At 38.3% G+C, this 24,252-nt stretch overlaps 1 protein-coding gene across 1 annotated transcript in view; it reads right to left on the reverse strand.

Moving 5' to 3' along the window:
- The window catches only part of LOC122801235 (mucin-5AC-like), a 475,953-nt gene that overhangs the window by 352,457 nt on the left and 99,244 nt on the right, over positions 1 to 24,252 (reverse strand). The gene's annotated exons all lie outside the window — the stretch shown is intronic.

Raw genomic sequence — 24,252 nt, forward strand, 5'->3', positions numbered from 1 at the left:
CATTATAGAACCTGAATAACCTTTAGTGAACAATAAGAACACTCAGGACTGTGTGGTGCATATGGCTCAGACTGGATGTGATGTGAGAAGAAAAACTGCTTCTAGTAATGTTAACCCTGCTAAGCAAGTTTTTCCAAGTTTTCCCCTACCCATCAGTCAGGAGCCTGTAAGGGTCGGTCAGCAATCATTTACACAGTCGAAGCAGAATTAATTGAAAAACCCAAGTGGACTTGGACAACAATCAAACTCTGAAGAAGATGTGGTTACAGAAAGATCATTGATATGGAACATTTCTTCTAAGGTTTTTTCTACTAATGAGGTTTCTGTGCCGGATAAAGGGTTATCCTTTATTCTGGCACAAAGAGCCATATTGGCAGACACTATGGTAGATTCGAATTATTTTAAGAAATGTTACCCTGAAGCTTATGCATGCTAATACAGAGGTAACAAGTGTTGGACAAGTGTTTAGGAAACCCAGCTCTTTTTCTCTTGGTATTCCTCTACTTGATGCCTGTGGAAAATTGTGTGAAAATGACTTCTATGATTTATTTGAGCATAAACAACATGGGAAAATATTTAATAATCTTACTAACAGTGAAAGGACAGCACTATATTCCTTGGAGAATGACAACAGCATAGTTATTAGGCCTTCTGATAAGGGTGGCCCTGTAGTCATTATGGATAGGGGTTATAATCTTGATACCATGAATCTTATGTTGAATGATGTTCACACGTATAAATGTATTGAATACAGTGATATCATGAGAATGGAGAATAGAATCTCAGCTGTTCTAAATGACTGTTTATTAAGTAGGCTGATTACCCTTGACTTATACAACTATATGAAAGTTGATCAACCCCTTGTGCCTATCACTCAAGGGTTACCAAAAATCCATAAAGATGCGTATAGACCACTCTTCTGCCTTATTGTTGCTGGTAGGAATTGGTGGCCTGAACTTTTGTCAGTGTTTGTAGAGAACCACTTGCATCTTTTTTTAGATAAGAATAATACTATCTTGAAAGATTCTCAACACTTTCTACATGATTTGTTTGGTTTCACAATGCAATTTCCTATTGATATGCCATACTTATTAGTAACAATGGATGTTCAGTCTTTATTTAATAAGATACCTAATCAGTATGGTATTGAGGCTATCAAGTGTTACTTAACTGAGTTTAGTGAATATGATGGTGGTTTCATTGATTTGTTATGCTTGTTCATGGAAATTATACTTGAAAATAATGCTTTTGTGTTTGATGGGTGTTATTATCTCCAGAATTGATGGCATAGCTATGGGCAATTTGAGTGCCAATAGCTATGCCAACATGCTTATGGTGTATTGGGAGGAAAGGTATATATTGAGATATCAACAGTTTGCTAGTAATATCTTATTTTATCGATCAATGTTTTGTCAATGACCTATTCTTTATATGGAAAGGCAATGACAAAGACTTACAAAGTTTTCTTGAATGTTTAGATGGGTCAACATTTTTTTGTAGTTTACAATAACTTATTCCACCAATAATGTTCATTTTCTTGATGTTGCCATAACTAGATTGGGTGATGTGAAACTTGTTACGGAAACTTATAGGAAACAGTGTTATAGGAATACTTACCTTCACAGGCAAAGTATACACCACTGGTATGTTTGCCGGAATGTAATGAAGGGGCAAGGTATGAGAGTCTCAAGGCTCAATGGTTGTGATGTTAAATTTGAGAAGGAGATTCATGATTTAAAGTTTAGATTTAAGGAGAGGAGTTATAAAGCATCTGAAATTGATGCTACCATGGAGCAACTTATACCCTTGTGTGAAAGTGTAGCAAGACCTTATTTTTCACTACAAAATGTTAGTGAAATAAATAAAAAGAAGAAACAAACATCATCTAGTAACATCATTAATATGTCAATTTTCTATACTAGTAATGTTAATGCTATAACAAATATTATTAGGAATATTATTAGGAAGCATCCGCCTGTATAAACAACTGATCCAGCTATTAATTAACTTATTGGTGCTTTAGATATAAGAATAAAGGAAACATTAAGAGGATATTATGCTATCCTAAAGATAATTTTAATGTTATAAATTCTACAGACATAAGTACGAGACCTTGTCTCACCTGTAAAACAAATAGACCACTGAGATATCTCATTAGAGAGCATCTCTATAATATAACGATAAGTTCTATGAACAATGCATTATCAAAGCCTGTTTTGGAAAATAATAAAACACATAGTTTTATGTTTATGGTTATACAGGTCATCTTGGACAGTATACAGAAAGGTGACATTAGGAATAATACTGAAATCGCTGAGGCCAGATGGATCATTAAATTGAAAGCTGACAGAGGGATGGGCTTGCTTGGTAAGGAGCCTTTAAAACCATTCTTAAAAGCAAGGGGATTATGCTATTAGAGATGTTCTATTATGTATGAATTTTATGTGAATAATATGTTTAATATATTTTTATATTTTTTGTCTGTTTTAAGATAAGTTGTGTCTGTATTTGAATATTAAATGATGAGCACACTATTGAATAGTTGCTAATTGATTTAGCCTAATTGCTTGATGTAATGGTGAATGTTATTGGTTTATTGTCTATGCATCTGGGTAGTAAATGAAGGATGCTGGTTTGACTGTGGAATGGTCTGATGAAGCAATGCATACATTATGAAAGTGCTTACTTTGTTTTATTTTATTTTATATGGAATTAAAGTCTTTATTTTAAACCCTGGAATATGCTTTGGTTGTATTTTCTTCTTCACTTTTCTCTAATTTTGGGTGAACCATTTATTTTCACAGCCACAGTCGTACTGATACTAAATTTTATTTATTGTTGTTTGAATTCTTCGTTTGTCACCACTATAGTAAAAAATAGTGGAAAACTATATTTAATTTTGGGAATCATTACATTCCTAGGAACGGCAAGAAAAGCAATGAGTTTGAGAACATGAAAAACTTTGTAAGGTTGTTTAAGTTGCCCCAACATTTTGTTGATAATGTTACCAATATATGTTGAGAAAAACAGAGACAAGTCTAAGGTTATTCATAGGTACTCAGTGCTGTAGACTAGACTTTCCTGTATACCATGTCTGAACCCACCTCTGGTTTATAATTTTACACCAACAAACAAAACCACAATTCAGAATACAATCGAGTTCCTATCATATGATCGAAGTTTTAAAACTTTGAATCATTGAAGGATGAACTTTAATGATTGAAGTTTAAAACTTCAAATCATATAATAGAGATTGCCATAGAGCGTGGAAAGTGAAGATTTCCCTTTACTACACTGTAGTGCGATCTTGGAGTTGGTATAGTTAAGTAGCAGGGTGTGTGGGGTACCCCCTCCCTGCATAGAGCATTTTTTGTTTTTTCATCTTTGTTCACTTTTTTTTTTTCGAAGTTCTGAGACTTCGATCATTAAAATTCCTGCTTTAATGATTCAAAGTTTTGGAACTTTGAACATATGATATAGACCCATACAATCTACCCCCCCCCCCTTACAAAGAAAGGCTTAAATCACAGACTTGCCTGTGACTTTCAGTAGGACATAAAATACACATTAAAGCCAGAGATTCAGCCTAGAATAACTGGAAAAGGAATTCTGACAATGAGGGGCAACATCAAACTTTTTTGAGTTTAAGGAAATAAACAAGAATTGCAACAGATGCTGCATAAACCCTTTATCTTAGACAGAAACTGAAAGCAAAGTAGTTTAAACACAATCCATTTTTTAAAAGAAATAAGATACTTAACAGGAACATTAAATAACTCTTCATCTAACAAAAATGATCCAATAATATTGAATCACCCCACCTTTGCTAATGGTTATGCTCACTTTTTGCATTCCACTATAACTGACACAATTAAAGCTTTTCTAACAATTTACTCCCCTACCAACAAAGAACAAGAACCTTCTTCTCCTGATCTGTGCTGCAGCATTTCACTTCTCAGCAATTCCACTAAAACAGACCAAGATCCTATTTCTCAAACTAAACAATTCAGGATCTAAATCCAGAAAAATTACTCCCACCTTCCTTAGTCTTCTGCTGGGAAAAAGAAACTTAAACCACTTAATCGTGTCTATGTATATGTATATGCCCTACCAGCATTTTTGCAGGCAGTTATGATCCATCTACCTGACGTCACGTCTCCTAATGGGCTGAAGGAGTATAGACTTACTTATACCTTATGCCCTTTTACCAAAATATTTGAAAAAATTTTATACACGCAACTACTTCAACACATTAACAGCCTTGGCCTGCTATGTGATACACACACCTCTCAAACTCTTAGCACAAGAAATCTGGACAAATCCTAAAATAATGGGGAGGAAATGGCCCAAAAATAGGGCCACATTTTAAATATTGCACTTACAAACTTAGAAAGTTGCTAGAATAACATGTTTGATGTTAGCATGCATTTTCCAAAGGATATAATGTCTGAAAATGAAATGTGTGTCATTACTTATTGACTTCAGTCCTCTATGATTTGTCACAAAACCACAGATTTTATGAGGAACAGACCAAAAATACAATTTATTGCAATGTGAATGAGGGACTTATTGTTACAGGTCTCTTTATTGACATGAGAAGGGCTTTTGAAACAGTCAAGCATACCCTTCTTGTCAGCATACTCAAAAGACTCAAGTTTGGAGATGACACTATTTACTGGTTCTGCAGCTCACTAAAAGGCAGAACATTCTAAGTCCATGGGAAAGGCTAATCCTCTGATTCTGGTAAATTTAATACAGGTGCATCTTAAGGTTCTTTGTTAGGTCCTCTTCTCTTCTCTTCTTTCTCTTTGTTAATGATCTCCCACTAGAATTACCAAATCTTAAATTAACAATCCATGTGGATGATATGCTGTTCCTGTAATCCAGTACTGGCCACTCTGACCTGCAAACCAAGTTGCAGGACAATTTCACTCAGTCATGTACCTGGTCAACTTCTAACATACTACTAATTAACCCTAATAAATCTAATTTCATGGCCTTTGACTCAGCCAAGAAATTACCCATTACCCATCCTATTCTCTTAACAGATCTTAATGGGAACAAGCAGGACAACAATTTCTGTCTGCTACTCCATCCATTTAAAACTTCTGTAGGTGACAGACCTGCTCTCTGCAACCACCTTTCTACTGACATCAGAAATATAGAAACCATTCAAAGTTTCAAAGATGCTCTTAAAGAGCATTTCTTTGCTGAATCTACCTGAAACTGCTACCATGATAATGGTTAGGTAATGTATCATCTCATATCATGAATAATAGAATACATTTAAGAAACTTTTCTTAGCATCTTAATGTGGCATCTTATATACAGATATATATATCTACATATATATATATATATATATATATATATATATATATATATATATATATATATATATATAAGCACTTTATAAGCTTGAAATCCTGAAATAGCGAATTTCAGACTCTCAAGCCTATAAAGTCGAACGGACAGAAATGTCAAACCCGGAACTGTCAAATTTAAAAGGTCAAACCCACAGTACGGATAGTGCACTAGGTAAGTGTTGGGTTTTTTAGGATTTTGGGGAGGGTTTGTGTGTTTTTGAGTGTGTTGGTGAGTTGTACGTGTGGATTAGGATAGGTAGGTAAGAATGTGAGTGTGTTAGTGTTGGGGGTGGAGATGTTTGTGCGGGGGTGTGTGGAATGTGTGGTGCTGGGTTGTCTGTGTTATGGAGTATAATGTGATCTTGGGTTTAGTATATATTAGTAAAGGGGGTGTGGGGGGCACAGCCCCCTACATGAGGGTTGCAGGGGGGCTTGCCCCCAGCATATAGTAAGGGTAGTTGTGTGTTTGTTTAGTTGTATACATGTGTGTTATGTTGCTTTTTTTAGAGTCTTGGGAGGTATGGGTGTTTTCGTTTGTATGCGTTGTGTAGTGTGTGCTCTGTGTTTTCGCGGTTTTGTGTTTCGTGGTTTTGTGGTTTCGGTGATATGAATTTTGGGCATCATGGTCTCGAGATACTGAAATTCGATATTTCAGTATTTCGAGATTATGAAGTGAATATATATATATATATATATATATATATATATATATTTTTTTTTTTTTTTTTTTTTTCTCTCGCATGTACATAGACATTTATGTATTATATGTATGATTGCACTAGATTTATGCATATCTTAGCATGCACTTTGTATACATTTTTTTTTCTCATTGCACTCTGGACCTTTCATCGTATCCTCACTGCTTTTAATCTTGCTGTGTACACATTTTGTATATAATATTGTTGCTCGGAAAGACCACAATGTATTATCTGTTCTTTCAGCTTGGCTCATGGCTGAAAAGGGTCAACAAACCAGTTAATTTAACCAGTGAAAAAATAGTAAATAAATAAATTAATTAATGTTCTGTTACAGCTATCAAACATCTGCATTTTTGTCATTTCCATGTATTCATTGTATTTTTGAAGCTTTTATAGCATTCCAAAAATCATAATGATGTTTTTTTATGTGTTAATGAGAAGCCTGCTGTTGTGGGCTCAGGTCCATGGAACTGTAAAGCTTCTTTGTAGTTTCTGCTACAGAATAGATACATTTTTGCAGTTTTCTAGGAGAGACAGTTCATCTGCATACATGATTATGTTTAGATGAAAAGTCAGAAGGCAAGTCATTAATAAAATGTGAGAAAAACATAGGCCTAAGAAGAGACCCTGCATGAACAGCATAAGGAATATATATTTTCATTCTCAATACTTGATGTACCACATTTTTTCTTTCTAAGTCCCTTGGGGAAGAGCATCAGGCTATACTACCTTTATTAGTTCACTTCCAAGGTTAACTACTGTGACTGGTTACATGGTATCTGACTAACTGCTGACAAAATCCACCAGAAAATAAACTGATCACCATTGCAGGGCTATGTGCATCCTCACAATGTTCTTTTACTTCAGTCACTCGAAGGTACACCGGTGGTATACTGGATAGGTACACCAGCATACCTCTTAAGTGTACCTCATTACAAGGAACGTACCTCATTTGGGATCTTAAAAAGTTTATGATCCTTGAAGTTCCTCAAAGTTTCACATTGAAAGAGTCTGTCACACATTCAGTGTTAGGATATTTTTAACTGAAATCCATGGTAAATAGAAATTAATCATATTAATTCATTAAAAGATCTTCTTTATAAGTAAAAGCAGCATATTTTAACTATCCTATGACCTTCCTAGTTGAAGTTGTTAGCAAGCCATTAGTATGTAACCCACATTTTGCCTATTTGTTCCACATTATGAGGGCTAGTGTTCCCGATTTTGGAGATGGAAGGTTGAGAAATATGTACACCAGTGGTATACTGGGAAGGTGCATCAGTGGTATACTACATAGAATTCCCTTGTCATGTTGATGGATTTCTTTCCTAAAAACTGCTCTCACCTATAGCCCTGTATTTTGTTGACTCTGCAAATGGGTTGAGTTTTCTTCTTTTCTCTCCCCTGAGTGTTGCTTAAATCACTGAATTTATTTCTTATTTCTCTCTGTCTGTTCCTCTCTCGCTCCCTCTCATCCCTGTTGTAAGCCTTAACTGCTGCTACTTCTTTCTCTTTTACATTTTAGAGGAGCATGTAGAACAATGACCCTGTTGTTAAAAGCTCTTAATAGGCAACACCAGGAATGAGAGTCCTGCAGCACTGTGATAACTGACAAATCAGCACCTGAAATTATTGACGACAACTCTTTTCAAGTTGATGCTCTCTAATGTAAGAATGTTGACCTCACAGAAAAACTGAAGCACAAAGACAATGTTTGCAAGTCACTCCTAATCAACAACTAAGCTGTGATTTGCACGCAAAACATAAAATGTTTGCTGCAAATATGACTGGTGTGTACCCCAAAGCAGTTTCCACTGTCTTGAAAGACCCATTTTTTTCAGGGGGTGCTGAGAAGACTCCACTATCCTTCCTTTTCTCTAATAATATAATAAAAAGATTCCATTTTTTACAAAGTTCAGCATAACATAGGTACTATAATAATTATGTGATGCTTACTAAAAACATCTGCAAGTGTAACATTATCTAATCATCTTTGATTTGGCCAATAGTGCATTTACTATTAAAACACAGAATTTAATTCTTAAAAAACAAAATGACCAAACACCCGTGGAGCATGATTTCCAGTCGTAGTATCAATGATCCATTGCAAAGCACAAACAGATATCTTACTGCTCCACTAATGTAAATAGAAGTCCTTATATAAAATTAGTTCAAACAATACAAACCAGCTTATTTAGTGTGACTAATAATCATCATAAGTAACATCTGTAGGAGTGGACTCATTTTCTAATTTATAATGCCAACTGTCTTTATAAATACTAAGTATGTGGGTAACCAGATAAACTAAGGGATTGAGTTAATCAAAACAGGTATTCATATTTGTCCACTTTCCAAAGAAGTTATCACATCACCAGATTTAATGTACTACAAAAAGAGGCCTGGTGGCAAATTGATGTGCATTTATAAACTATAAATGTGGAATGTCAGTGTCTAAACAAAGATGCTGCTAGCATTTTCACCTAAAAATGTCTGACATATTTTTGAATAATTCCACTCTACATTGATCATATATTAACTAGCATACATCATTTTGATTTTTTAATTTCTAACCTTTCTCTGTATCGCTTATACAAGGAGCAACATATAAAGGAATACAAACAAGTGCAATGACCTTTTTCCTTCTAGATTGCATTAAAGCTTATCTATCCTGTTAATGTAACTTTCTTTCTCGAGAAAAGTGAAAGTCATCTAACAACACCCATTTTCTACCAGTGTTCTTACTGTCAGCGCAGTAACACTGATGATGGGACACCTACTTTGGAGGGACCACAATGTGCTGCTATTAAGCACTGCACAGTGATACAATGAAAACTATAGCCTCAGACCGAGAGGTTGTCTGTTTCTCAGTTGGAGTGCCTTATTTGTGCAGTTTGCATGCCTTTCCAGTGTTTGTGTGAGTTTTCTCTTGGTACCCACACTTCCTTCCATTTCCAAAAGGCATGATGTAGGTGGACTGACAACACTAAGCCTTCCATAAGTGTGTGTGTATTTGCGTGACAGGGAAGAAATACCTGAAAATCAGCTGTATACTCTGCCGATAGGAACTTCTGTTCATAGGGAGGTATAGGAGTTGGATATTACTTGACAGCAGTGGATGAATGATTATCAATACAGTTTTACTAAATGAGCAACATTTCTTATCTGCTCCTTGTAGACACATATTACAGAACTGCCTGAAATGAGGAATACCCATACAGCATAACCAATGAGCGGCTACCTTTCCCAAAAAGGTATCTGAAGTGTAAGAGGTTTTCCTTAGAAGAGAATGTTTTCCACGCAGTCCTTTCTAACTGTGCACTGCCCTACATGTGTTGAATCTAATACAATTACAAATAATTGAGATCACTTTTCTGTCTGACTAAAACATTACTGATCTCCATCTCTGTAAACCAACTGATGACAGCGACAGCTAGACAGACAGATATTGCTATACCAATGTACAAATTCAATTATGCTGACAAATTAAAATGCTCATGATTTATGCTAAGTGTAAATAAACTGTTAATTTCGAATCAAATACAATAACACAATTACATTCTGTATGCCTTAGGAAGCATAAAAGAGCAGCAATGTTAATGTTTTTTCTCACTTGATGGTAGAACTTTGGTAGATGTGGTGTTATGCACTGCACCTGAAGTTGGGGGATTCTTTGATACTTGACTAAATGTCATAATTTCTGTTTCTGAGGAAATTAATTGTATTACCTTTTGCAGTACATTTATTCTTTTTGTTAGCAAATTACTTTTCTACTTTTGTCATCCTTGCCTGCTTCTTCCTCATTCCAGCTCTAACTCTCTAAGCTTTATTTCATTAAAGTATGTTATACCTCCCCAGTAATGAGTTCTAAAATATTGTTATGTATTTTCCATTTAAGACAGTAACACAAAGGTAGAAAACATCCATGATGAGTTTATAAAAGCCCTCTAAACATGTTCAGAATTATTAGCACATGTGCTTATGGCAGTTGAGATTTCAAAGATATTTTACCATCATGTAGATGGGAAGATGACAGATGCTTGATTCTAAAATTCTTTATTATGAAGCAATGTGAAAAACTGGAGAGCCATGCAAGTCTGTTTGTAAGAAGTTAATTAGCCATTAATCTTATTTACAGAATCAAAACTGTTCACCACAATTCAAACTATCACATTCATAAGAAGCCAAATGCAAATATTCATTATATACTCTGAACTCCATTTCTGACTTAAGAGTTTTGTCTGGCAGTGTTCAATATGATCTTTATTGCCAACAGAATATGCTTAACAGGGACCATCTTTTCAGCATAGCAGCATTATTAGTATTGACGGTGTGAAGCAGATGACCTCCAAATGTACAGCAGAATAGAGAAAGGTATCAATTCTAACCCGCAACACTTTAGTGTAACTGAAAGACCAATATCATAAAAACGACTACAAAGCAAAGTACTACAAAACAGAAGATTATTATTAAAACATATAAAATCTGGTAGCAAATAGATATATAATTATAAAGTGAAAATGTTTGCTATCTGTACCTAACTACAGCTAACTCCTGTAATTAATGGAAATACATTTTTTTCTTTGAAATATGCCACTATTCACTATGCTTTTGGATTCCTGTGCTCTACAAGCTGTGTAAACCCAGAGGTAGTACTAAGTCCATCCCCAAACTCATGTAGCACTGCCAGGATTTCTTCCAAGTGTTTAGGGGATAGCTGCTTTGTCAATACAGGCTCTACCATAGAACCTTAGTGAGGATACCTAGCACCAGGTCCTTCCTGATTCCTTATATAACACATTTCATTACTAGATACAACATTTCTTTACCATTGCAGGGCTTCATCATATCAACATGGCAGAATTTGTCCTTTGTGTTCTACCTGGCAACTCCACCAAATAATTAACCTCACTGATCATTCTCACAGCTATGGACCCCCCCTCCATGCTACCTGCGGCTCATTCTGATGAATGAGATTAAAAAATGATCACCTTTTGTACAGCTACATACTCTATAAACATTTTGCTGTCCTGTCATAGCAAACATTTTATAGCTATTGTGCTTGTGTTCAGGGCTGGCATTATTCAGAGGCAAACTAGGCAACTGCCTGGGATACCTTGTTTATGGGGTTCTCTTTTCTTATTTATTTATTAATTTATTTATTTTTAGAGCAATGTTTTGTTGTACTAAAATAAATAAATAACTAAATAAATACGTAAAGCATCTCAAATGTAAAGAAAATTGCTGGCAGAACATCTGGAATGCTGGGGGGGGGGACACCAGTTGACTTGCCATTCAAGTCACGTTCTTACATTGCTAAAATGTTGTGAGGTCATGGGAGTACAGACCTTGCATTGTTCAAATACAGGCACAAAGCTGCCCAAATGAATTTTGACAACTCGCGGGACAGCATTTTAAATTAGGGACATTCTGTTTACATCTGACTGGATTGAGAAGAGAGGTATGATGCTCTATTGGTGAGCTAAGTGTTATTACAGTGTTCAGCAATGTTGGAAGTCGTCAACCAGATATTTTAGCTAATATTTCTGATGTTCTGATTTGCATGGGCATTTGGGATGCTGAGTATGGTTATGGAAAGGGTTATTGTTACTGTTTTTATAATAATACTGGCCATGAAAAAAATAAATATGTTGGGAAATGATTCAAGCTTTGTGATTTATGTGGACAGTTGAGATGAGTGGGATGGTGTGGTGAGACTGGTGCTGCACTGTTTTTACAATAATGCTGGGAGTGATCAAATAGTTTGGGCAATATATCTGGTTTTGTGATTTGTGTGGGCAGTTGGGATGGCAGGAATGGTGCAGTGAGAAAAAGTGTTATTATTGTTTTTACAATACTTCTCGTAATTATCAAACAGATAGTTTGGAAATATTTCTGGCTTTGTGATTTCAGTGGACAGTTGAGATGGAGGAAATGGCGTCATATTAGTGTTTTTACCATTATTACAATAATGTTGGCAGTGGTAGTTTGGGTAATATTTTTCTGGATTTGTGATTTGTGTGGAACAACTTGGATTGGAATACTTTAATGTCTGGCAACTTGTTTATATGGACTGTGGAGGTGAAACACTATTACATAGCCATCAGATAAAATGGCTGTAACTACTGGATGGGAGTTGGGGTTAGCCAGGTGAAATTAACTGACCTTCTTATCTTTACTTAGTGTAAACCATCATGTTGTGGCTTTGAAGGACTAGTGTGCTACTGTCAGAAGTAAGATAAACTACTTAACAGGACTAGATGTGTAGCTAGCTAAATCAGCACCCTTTGCTGGTCCCACAAACTAGTGCCCCACCTTCTCAGCTCTTCAGGTGAAGGACTTCTAAAAAACTTGCAAGTTGCATCCTGAAGACAGTATGACAGTTCCCAATTTCAAGTAAGGAGCAAAATAAAAATTTTTCTTCTACTGGCACACCAACCAGGTGGCCATATGCATGACACACAAACACACACACACCGTCCCTCCTGCCCCGGACATTCTGGTCCCATTTCTATGTCCCACCCCAACCCTCACACTTTAGTAAAGGAAAAAATATATATCTTTTTTTAAACTGTAGCAAACTGCTTTCAATATGAAACAGTTGCTACAGTTCATACCCTACCTGCATGGAGTGCTATTGCTCTCAGGTTTTAGTTTAAAAAATAAAAAACAAATCTTTTCTGTTTTAAACTATAGAATATTTTTGCTTCAAATGTAGCAAGCAGTTAATACAGTTTATACCCTGCACAAAGCGCTACAGTGGTCAGGTATTAGTTAAAGAAAAAAAATATTTTTTTTTACTTTTAAACCGTAGGAAGCTGCTTGCTATAACAGCAAACAGTTGCTATAATTAGACCACATATGAAGAGCTACAATGCTGAGGTCTGATAGCAAATGCAACACCTGCTTTTAAAAGCCAGTATTGCACTAAAGAGCAATCAGGATGATGACTGATTGTGCCCCCTAACATTTTGTTCCAAGGGTGGTTGCCCCTGTTGTTCCAACCTAGCTATGCTACTGAACTGCATAGTTGATATGCAGAGAAAATATTAATTGATGTGGCTTTCTTCTGTGGAAGTAAATGACTATCTACCTGCTCCTCTGTGCTTATTATTTTGGCTTTTCAAGATTAATGTGATTACATGCAATATTGTAATGTGTGGCAGCTGTTTTTGATAAAGTTGAAATACATTAAAATGTCATGCTCTTTTATTATAATCAGATATCTGAATTGCACATAGAAGTGGCTATAACTGCTTGGTTGGAGGGTTGTCTGGATGAAAGTAAATGACTCTGAAAATAATACATGGCTTAGTAATCACCTCTGCCCTGAACACCATTAATTCTAAAACCAGATCTGCTCATGGGTGTAGTAGAAAGTTGTTGTACATCGTGATTATTTCTTTAACATTCCCCCCAACCACAGAGGTCACTATATCTTGTGCTGGGCAGTGGGCAGTCTGGTCATTGTTTCTTTAACTTTCCTCACAAACTTCACAGGTGTGCACAAAGGGTTAATATTAGTTGTATAGGTGTATAGAAATGCTGTACTGTCTCTACAGGTAGCAAGTGGAAACACTGCAGTTGTTGTGTCTTTCGGCTTTTCCCGGTTAGGGGTCGACACAGCTGAATTCCGGTCTGCTAATGATTGGCAGTAGATTTTTACATGCCGAGTTGCCGGCCCTGACGCACAACGTTCATTGAAGGTACGCCCATTCACGCATGTCTCCACACAGAAGATGCTCTAGCTGAGAATCGAACAGGACAACGTCTTACTGTGAGGCGACAACGCTACCGCAGCACCACCACCGCAGTTAACACTGCATTTTCTTTTTTTTTTTTATTATTATTTTCCTCACAATCAAAAATATTCTGAATGTTCCAATGGCTATCTTATTGATGACTGTAAATAAGTGTGATGTTTATATCTCTGACAGCAAATATGTTATATTGTATTTTTTTTCAGTTTTGTCCCCATGTGACAGTAGAAGGGGACTGTCTTTTGGGATTATATGACTGTGGGCATATCTGCCTTAATTTTAACCCCAATTTAACACCAGAGGGGGATACACAGAAAGTGACTACCTATTTTGAGGTGAGAAGTAGGGGGAGCAGGTCATATACCTCAGTATAATATATGTATCCTCACAAGCATTTGTCTTCCCAGGTTATTGTGAACAGGTGTTTGGTCAGCTTTAAACATGAAAATGTACATGCAACTTACGTCTTCTTTGAAATAAAAAATAATGCTGAATTTCTTTTCCCTGTGTCTAATGTTTGTTCAGGTCATCACTGGAACAAAAGCCTGGGAGAAAATAGTTCTAAAATGCACCTCGGAGCATCAGTAACTTTGTGGCTTCTAGGTGCCTAGTAGCCCCCAGATTACCAGCTTTATTTAGAGAGATCCCTGACATTTTGAAAAAGACTCTGCAAAGATAAGCAAGTCTTCTAAATATGGAAAAATGTGGATACCCTGTAGCCTGCAATAAGCTACAATTGAAACTTGACACTTTGTGAACACTCTTGGTGAGGCAGATAGTTCCAAGGGTAAGGCAAAGAACTGAAAATGTGATCCAGACACAGAAAACTGTAAGAAACACCCAAAGCCTATAGAGCGTCTGTAACCACCTGGATTCTGGGTGACTAGTAGTCCCTAGACTCTTAGATTAATTTAGTTATTACAGGGAACCTTAAGTCAGTTAGGTTTGTTAAAAGGATGTATCTAAAAGCAAAACTGAAGAATAGCACTGAATTACTTTCCTTAATTATGGTTTTCATTACTGGCTTTGTTGGATGAAACAGTTATTTAAAAAACTGTAAAATGCATCTTAGAGCATCTAGAAACCTTGTGGCTTCTGAGTTTCCAGGCTTAATATGTTTATATCCACTGCAGTTATTACAGTACAGTCTTACTCAGCTAGGATATACTGAAAGGATACAGGGAAAAACAAAGTTAAAGAGTAAGGTTACATTTCTTTCTCCCATCATGTTTTCTTCTGAAGCAGCCAGTGGATGAATAGATTGTTAACTCCAAACCCCAAAGGCTAGGCACGCAGACCCCAGGTTTAATGAATATTTTTTCCTCCAGATTTGCTGTATCCAGGACTGTATGTAAGATTCTGAGCCACCCAAGCCTTACTGTGTTGGAGAGAAGTCTTCTAGCTTATCAGTGGGAGTGGTAAACACTAGGTAACCTGTCTACCACATAAGGAGTGGTTCTGGCCCAGAAATTGTAGTTACTGGCCATTTGGGCAATCTTCCATCTCTCTCAACTTTCTGATTTGAAAGCCTGCATTTGTACTTGTTTATGTCCTGTAACTCGTCTAGTGGAGATAGGGATTCTTAGTTTTAGCACTTAAATTTGCTTATTCATGCTCAGCACTTTTTCAGAACTTGTAAGCACTAAATAAGCTACTAATTACTATAGCACTCCACCTTCCTCATTACCTAGAGGAAAACAGTTTTTGTACTTACTTTTCTCACTTGCTTAGAGAAAAACAGCTCTTGTGCTCACTTTCCTCACTTATCTAGAGGAAAATAGTTTTTTTATTCAGGCATGTCCAATGGTCAGCTCCCACTGTTCTCTCCTGTCTATCTGATTAATCTGGGCATCTTGAGGCAATGTAGAAATTGCCTCATGTACACAGACAACCCTCGCCTACTACAACTTGTAAGAGATGCACTTATCTAGTCAAACTGGAGGCAAAGCTCTCTCCAACCAAGATTGAACTTGACAGTCATGAGGAGAAGGTAAACATTTGCACCACACCACACTCATCACATAGTCCCACTAAATGTAGACCACCAAAATCCACACATAGTAACACAAAAAGATTCACAGAGGCTCTCAATAATAATCTGTCTAAGCAACAGAGACCTCCAAAGCAGAAACGCAAGCAACCTCCATCCCCCAACACAACCCAAATGACACATAGCCCACAGACTCAGTGTGCCACTCAACCACAGCCAATAAGGCAAAACAATGTACCCAACACACTAGTCATAGGTGACCCTATAGTCAGGCACACTGATGTCCCACTCACCAGGCTAAACAAGGAGAAGATTACTGTCGGCTGCCTGTCGGATGCTGGGATCCACCACATAACTCACGCACTCGGGTCACTCCACAGCAAGCACAAATATGACTCTGTCATTGTCCATGTTGGTGTGAATGACCTGAAATGTACCTCCCTGGACTACATGAAAAGAGACATGGAAGAGCTCTCCGATCTTGTAGCCCAGGCAGGTATGACCCTAGCCCTGAGTAGCATTCTGCCATCATGCCAAATGATACCGCAATACAAGGACAAAATGATTGACTTCAACAATTGGCTAAGGTTCTAGTGTAATTCTAAGGGGATCCAGTATCTGTCTGCTTGGGATGACATGGTCAACAGACCACGATGCTCTGTCACAGATGGCCTGCACCTGTTGCCCCTGGGATTCTGGATACGGGCTAAGGCTCTTGCTACCCCTATAGTGCCTTTTTTAGGCAAGGTTCAAATAACAAATTCACCACCGTAACAGGAACAGGCAAGCAAAAACTGAGGGTAATGCTACTCAATGCTAGAAGTCTAAATCTCAAAATGCACTCACTCGAGGCACTCTTTAAAATGGAGAACATCGATATCTGTGCAGTGACTGAGACCTGGTTCAAGGCTCCAGAGAGCACCCCTGCACTACCAGGCTATAACTCATTTAACCTGGACCGAAACACCAAAGGCAGAGGTGTGTCTATATTCATTAAGGATATCCACACCTCCAGGCTAGTTGCTCAGCATAATGCATCCGAGGTTATCCAAGTGCAACTAACTCTGGGCAAAACTGCAATCCAAATTGTAGCTTGCTACAGATCCCCCACCATGCCCCAGGATTCCCACTCCTCTTTTCTTGATGTACTGGAAAATATTAGGGCTCAACCAAACACCCTAATAATGGGCAACTTCAACTACCCCACCATTAACTGGGAAAACTACTCATGTACCAACTGCTTAGCGCAACGCTTTCTGGAATTCATAAACTCCAATGCTCTGGATCAACTTATCCACACCACCACCAGGACAACAGTATCCTAGACCTAGTCATTACTAACATGAGTGACCAGTGTTCCACACCTGAAGTCAACTCCTCATTGGTCCGATCCAACCATAAGCTAATCACCCTTGATATCCACATCCTGCCCCCACCCCCCATTAAGAAAACCATGGTAAAACATTTCTCCAAAGCTAACTTCATGCTTCTTAAGACAGAAGTGGTGAACTTCATGACACCCATGCAGACGGACACTACAATTACAACTGCTGAATCCTACACAAATGCACTCTATAAGCACTTACATGAGTGCATGGATTGTGTTATTCCAAACAGAACCAAGATGCTATCCTCCAAAAAAAGGAAGCCAATCTGGTGGTCCCCTGCCATAAACAAACTGTACAACAGAAGGAAAAAACTGTTGCAAAAGAGAGTAAAATCCCATGAGTGGAGGAGCTCCTTGGTCAGCCTCAGTAAGAAGGTGAGATCCCTTATAAGATCCTCCAAAGCTAGCTATGAAAACAAAATTGCCACTGATTCTAAGGACAACCACAAAGCATTCTATAGCTATATCAAGAATCTCGATGGCAACACTCAGATCTGCTCTGAGATACAGCACAAAGGCACAAAAATTACAGAACCAACTGATATTGCCAACATCCTGGCAGATAGGTTCAGTGCTAACTTTACCCCCCCCTCACCCCCTAAAGGGCCCATATCTATACAGGTAGAATGCAGAGTCCCTGTAATCACAATTACGCAGGTAAAAGCTGCACTCTCTAAAGCCAAAAACACAGCATCCATGGGACTGGACAACAGCCCAGGCTGCGTTTTACATGAACTTCAGAACGAACTGGCTCCTTACTTAAGCACCATGTTCAATAATAGCCTTGCATCAGGCTTTGTGCCCACTGAATGGTGCACAGCAACAGTTATCCCACTCCACAAAGGGGGAGCCACCACTGGTCCTGGGAACTATCGACCTATTAGCCTGACGAGCTTGGTCTGCAAGGCCATCATGTAACTCATAAACAAAGGCATTGGAAACCTCCAAACCCTGGATCCCACCCAGTTCGGGTTTGTGAAAGGCAGATAATGCCTTCTGAACCTGATCGACTTCTTTGAGGCAGTCACCAAAGCCGTAGATGAGGGTAAGGTGGTTCACACAGCCTATCTTGACCTCGCTAAGGTATTCGACACCATCCCCCATTCTGGAATTATAGCTAAACTCACTAAACTATGTATAAATCCCGACATCACAAGATGGGTTGCCAACTGGCTCACTGACAGAACCCCCACTGTAAAAGTTGCAAACTTCAAATCTGACCTCAAAGCAGTGATAAGTGGAGTACCACAGGGTTCTGTCCTGGGACCTCTCCTATTTGGTATCTACTTCTCTGAAGTACAGGATAACACAGAAGGCCTCTGGCTAATGAAGTTTGCAGATGACTGCAAACTAGGAGCCATAGTCAAGTCCCCAAATTATGCGGACATCCTACAGAAGGGCCTCACTGAGACAGATGTCTGGTGTCAGAGCTATGGCCTCAAGCTCAATGCCAAAAAGTGCTGTGTCATTCCCTTTGGTAAAAACTCTGTACCCATGAACTATCACATAGGCAGCAATCTACTTAACACCGAATGTGTGATAAGAGACCTTGGGACCCAGGTGGACAGTAGTCTCTCCTTTGATAGTCACATCGCCACAGTAGTCAGGAAGTCCTTCTACATGGCACACCTCATCATAAAAGGGTTCTCATCCAGGAAAAAAGAGGTCATTGTTCCCCTCTACTCGATGCTCATTAGACCCATTATAGAGTACAATGCACCCTTTTGGAATGTACCTCACAAGACATCTGCAGCAACTGGAAAGGCCACAGAAGTACCTCACAAAGAGGATTACTGGCCTCAAATAAATGCCCTACACCGACCACCTCAAAAAACTCCAGCTTTACTCCGTAGCATATCGCCTACTCCGAGGTGATCTCTGCCTAACATATAAAGCTAAATCAAACCTAGAGCTGTTGGACATGCTACACCTAAAGAAATCCCAATCCATCCGAGCTACATGCTCTAGGGACCTAAACCTTGTCATCACAATAAACAGGACATGCTGGAGGGATAGATTCCTGTCCCAGAAACTTCCCATACTCTGGAACAGGCTACCCATCTATGTCAAGCAAAGTTTTTCATTAACACTCTTCATGAAAAATCTTGATGAGTGGATGGGAAATAGGAAATACACCCCGGTGATCACTTCTGTGTCTCTGCTCTACAGTGGCACAGGAAAATAACCTTCTTGGGTGGCGTACGCCAGGGAACCTTGTTGGTTAGGCTTATGTAGGCCCTTGGGCCAATAGTCTAGTACCTACCTATGAACCACAATTATTAGAGTGCAGTCTTACTTAGACAGAACATGTCAGATAGATGAAAGGATGAATGAATAAATGCAGGAAAAGACTGATGAGAAAAGGAAGGAAAAAAGTAATCAGGATAGTGTGAGTAGGCCACGATGGGAAGGGCTTGGTGGGGGAGCATGGACCCTTTTTGCCTAAGTGTCTATTTACCTATGATCAGACCTGCCTGTGCTAATTTCTTCTGTGCCATCCTCATAGTCTCCCTGTACTTAGTCAGGACATTCAGCATATTGTCCACAACATGCTCTTTGTGAAACTCATGCTCATCTTCCTATACTTAGTCAGGACATTCAGCATATCGTACACAACAGGCCTGTTGTGAAAATCACACTCACCTTCTCACTCAGCAAAATTTAACTCTAGAGGCCTCCTCATCCAGCAACTATAAAGTATCTCAAATGACGAAAGACCTGTGAATTCTTGTGGCATCTCACTGCTATCAAAAATATGCAAAGGTACTTGTCCTTTTCTCTTTTAAACTAGTCAACAAATGATCTCATCATGCTCTAAGCAAAAAATTAAGAAACCAGTTAAAATGCTCTGCTAAACTGATTATTTGAAGCTAGGCAAGATTATTTATAACTGCTCTAACCAACAGTATTTTCTCAGTCTATCGTGAGGTCTGATATGAAATTAGCTCCCATATGTTAGGGAAACTCAGTCTGATGAAAATTTCTAACAGAGTGTTTGCTACATTTTGAGCTTCAATAGATGATAAAGCCACCAGCTGAAAGCACCTAGTAGCATAATCTAACACCACATACTTTTGGTGTGTGAATGAATAAAAGGATCAAAACATATATAAGTCTGCAAAAAAAAAAAAGGAGAATGGACAGGATCTCTAGGCAGCAGAGTACATGTATTTTACAAATGTCCATATTGTCATACTTCTGCATTACCTGCAATCAAGAGCAATATTAGTCCTCAGTGTCTGGAATCCTCTCTGCCACAAAAAGTGGAAATCCCTTCTCTTGGAGAGATGACATTTCATCAAATAGCAAAAAGAAGGATTAGAGCACTCCTTCCTAATCTCTTCCCACCTCAGGAAAGACACAGACATCAATGCCACCATGTCCTCTGCTTCACCCATAGAAGAAATCTTAAGTGGAGACATGCTTTGAAGGATGAAATACTACTTCTCATAGGAAAGCAAGGGGGTAGCAGATGCCCCAAAAAAGATACTTTGATTTACTGGGTCTGGATGTCTCTAAACCTTTAGCTATTCCTCTAGTTTTAGGAACTCTACATGATGCATTCTCAACGGCCTATAAGGAACTGGATACCCTATCTTCTGCCTGTAAGAATCCCCCAGATCCTATAAGTTCCTTTACAAGAGCCCCATGGTAAATCCAGCTGTGGTGTTTATGGATCCAGTGAAGGGATCCTGTCTGATGCCTCCTCCCATACTCTTCTGCTGAAAAGGAAAGTCATCTGGTTGAATTTAGGAAGAAAGTATACCCAGCTGTCATTCTAGCCTTTAAAGCTACTAATGGACAGACACATGTGATTAAGTTTCAAACTAGTGTCATAGATCATTTGAAGGAGATCTGCTGGCAATAGATTTGGCCCTCACCCAGGCAGTCTGTCAGATGATTAAACACTCCATCAAATGTAGATTTGTTACTGTGGATGCTTCATCCATTGTAGTAATGATGGAATTGATGATCAGCTGACTCACTTGGCTGAGGCTACAATCTCCTGCCATACAATGTCAAACTACAGCTCCTGTCTGCCTCCTGTTCAGATAAGGATCTGTTCTGTGAGAACCCCAAGGGTGAGTAATTAAAAAAACTGTTGGAAAGGAGATTATGAAATCAGTGAAACAACCTCTTTGCTCCCTTATCTCACAGTATGACAAAGCTACCCACTTCCGAGTCTGAGCCCTCTGACAAACAGAAATGCTGCCAGCCCAGATCTATATTTGAACATCAAAGGTTTAACAGTCCGAATCACTAAAGGTCGACCCTTAGTGATCAAACTGTTAAAACATCTAACGTTCCAAAAAAAAAATTAAAACAAAAAAACAAAAACAAACTTAATGGTCTTAAATGGCTTTACTCCCTCACCCCCCCCCCCCGTTACTTAAATATACCAACACCGAGGCCACACTACATTGAAGTAAATGGAAATCTCCCCTTATGGAGCTTTCTGTTTACTTCTTCGACATTCTGCAGTTTTGCTATTCTCGTGCCAACAGTGTCAGATTCGACATTGTCGGCTTTTGAGAATTCAATATAGACCTGCCAGCCTGGAATTTTGTAAATAATTATGTGTTACTTGAAAATATTAATATGGTTTATATAGAAATGTGACACTGCCAGCCCAGCTATCTGGAATTTTGTAAATAATCATATGTCATTTGTGAAAATTAATATGATCCATAGGCTTGAGTTACAAATGTAAGAGAACTATATGCTATGTGTATATTAAACTGCTGGTGCACAAGTGTGTGTTGAACTGTATATGTACAGAGTTTCAAGAACGTACCCACAGTGTATCTTGCTGGAAAAGAGCAGAAATGTATATAAACTATATACCTGTGCAGATGTGTGTTTTAATGATAGAAGTTGGAACATACAGAGTTAACTTGCAAAACTTCAAGAAAATAAGTTAAAATTGTTTACGACTATGCTATAAAAGTTAGTTAATGCAAAGAATGTAAAAGTGTTTAACTGTTTTATGATTTCCAGTTCTAGGCAAACTTCTGAGAGATATGTATTTCTGACATAGAGGTGCTAAATTCTAAGTTTCTGTTAGCCTGGGAACTGAAGGCAGGTGACAAAGAGTGATGTCATCCCAAGCTGACCCAGCTGTAATGTTTTATTATTAATTTAAGAACTGTCTCTCTCAGAAATTTGGCATTTTGTATTTGTCTTTGGACCTGAAAACATAATTTCATCAGCACTTGCCTTGCTACTAGTAAGTAACTAGATTACAGTGATTTCTTTTAGAGATAGATAGGAATATAGTAAGATTAGTTTAGATATTTTCTGTATTTATTTGAGACTGTCCTGCAATGTTGTTGAGTTATTGAATATTGTCTTGTTATTTTATTATTTATTATTAAATATATTCAAACCTTTTAATTGTGGCTGGTTTGTTTAGGGGTATTTAAGCTCTTAGCGTTCTTGCATATGTATTTGGTGATACTGTGCAGGCCACTCTTAAATAGCCTTGCAAGTCTTGGACACACTTATCATTTGTATAATAGTAACATCACACAGTAGGATTGGTCACCCTTTGGGAAGGGCCTTATAGTAGCTGATAAAGAGCTGGTTCATGGCAGTGATAACTATCCTTTAGTATGAGCAGAAGGGAGCATAGCTAGCAAACCTGTGCCAGCTTTTCCAAGGACTGTGCGTGTGTGTGTGTGTGTGTGTGTGTGTGTGTGTGTGTGTGTGTGTGTGTGTGTGTGTGCGTGTGTGCGTGCATGCATGTGTGTGTGTGTGTGTGTGTGTGTGTGTGTGTGTGTGTGTGTGTGTGTGTGTGTGTGTGTGTGTGTGTGTGTGTGTGTGTGTGTGTGTGTGTGTGTGTGTGTGTGTGTATGTGTATGAATCAAATCTCAAAGTGTGTGTGTCAGCTACTTGGGCAGTGACACAAAGTACTGGCTGGACAGTGAGGGTGCTGGAGGTTTTGGCTTGACTGCTTGGCTGAGATCTTAACCCTGTAGTTGTGCCAGTAAGGTGTCTTATTGGGGATCTGGAGAAAGAGGGAGAAATCAGCTCCAGACTGACCGTGATCTCTGTGTGCTCTTAAGGGAACTTGTACTTTACTGTGTGTGTACTTGTCATCCTCCCAATGTGCATGTCCCTCACTGGTGCTAGTGGTGAGGATTGAGGCTCCTTGATTACTGGGCCAGTGCAGGGGTATCACAGGCCCTATTATTGCAGGCACAAAAAAGGGAAGTAAATCAAGGGTAAGAAGGGTTAGTATAAGAAAAGATGGCAGGGAAACTGTACCCCTAGGGAAGAACCACAACTATATGGAATTTCTCCCTCACTCTCCCCTCCCCAAAACTGCATACACCAGCCTTTTCCCCTATCTATCCTTCTCACATAAAAGATAGCAGGAAGGGTAACACAGTCCATATGAAACTAGGAAAGCATCATATAAGACAAATGGTGCTGCAGATAATATTGCAGAGAGGTAGACTTCAGTTTCTAACACAAGAAAAAAGTCAGGAATTCTATCCATACCATGAGACAAACTGCATCTGGTCTGTCATACTGAGTTTTTTTTTGCAACTAATAGTTACAGACCCTCTACCAAAACAGGACTAGTAGAGATACTTCTACTCAAGACACTTAATTGTGAGGTTCTTACACACTGTAGTTTTTCTGAGCTTATAAGTTAAATGATGTTGATAGTAATAAGGCTAAGATTAAATGGACATAACCTTCTGTGGGTATGCGCTACTTTAGGTACTTGGGTGGGATTAGGTATTAACCCAGAGATTATCTTCACTAACATATGACTACTTTGGTCCTAAATATGGTAGCTAAGGATTGTATGCATGCTTGGAGCTTTTCTCCCAAGGTCTCTGCTAAAAAGGGGTTTTCACCCTGTCTGACTTTCCCAATAAACAAATGTAAATAAATAAACAAATAAATAAATAACGAATGTTAGGCCTACCTCATGACAATCACTAAAGAGGCAAGTGTGATAAACAATAATTGTGCAAAGACCACTTTTAATCTGACTTCTAATAGAGTAAAGAGAATCTTATATTTGTGAAATGGGTTTACT

The sequence above is a fragment of the Protopterus annectens genome, chromosome 4.part1 (assembly GCF_019279795.1).
Source record: "Protopterus annectens isolate FY-2018-M chromosome 4.part1, PAN1.0, whole genome shotgun sequence".
Classification (NCBI taxonomy): domain Eukaryota; kingdom Metazoa; phylum Chordata; order Ceratodontiformes; family Protopteridae; genus Protopterus; species Protopterus annectens.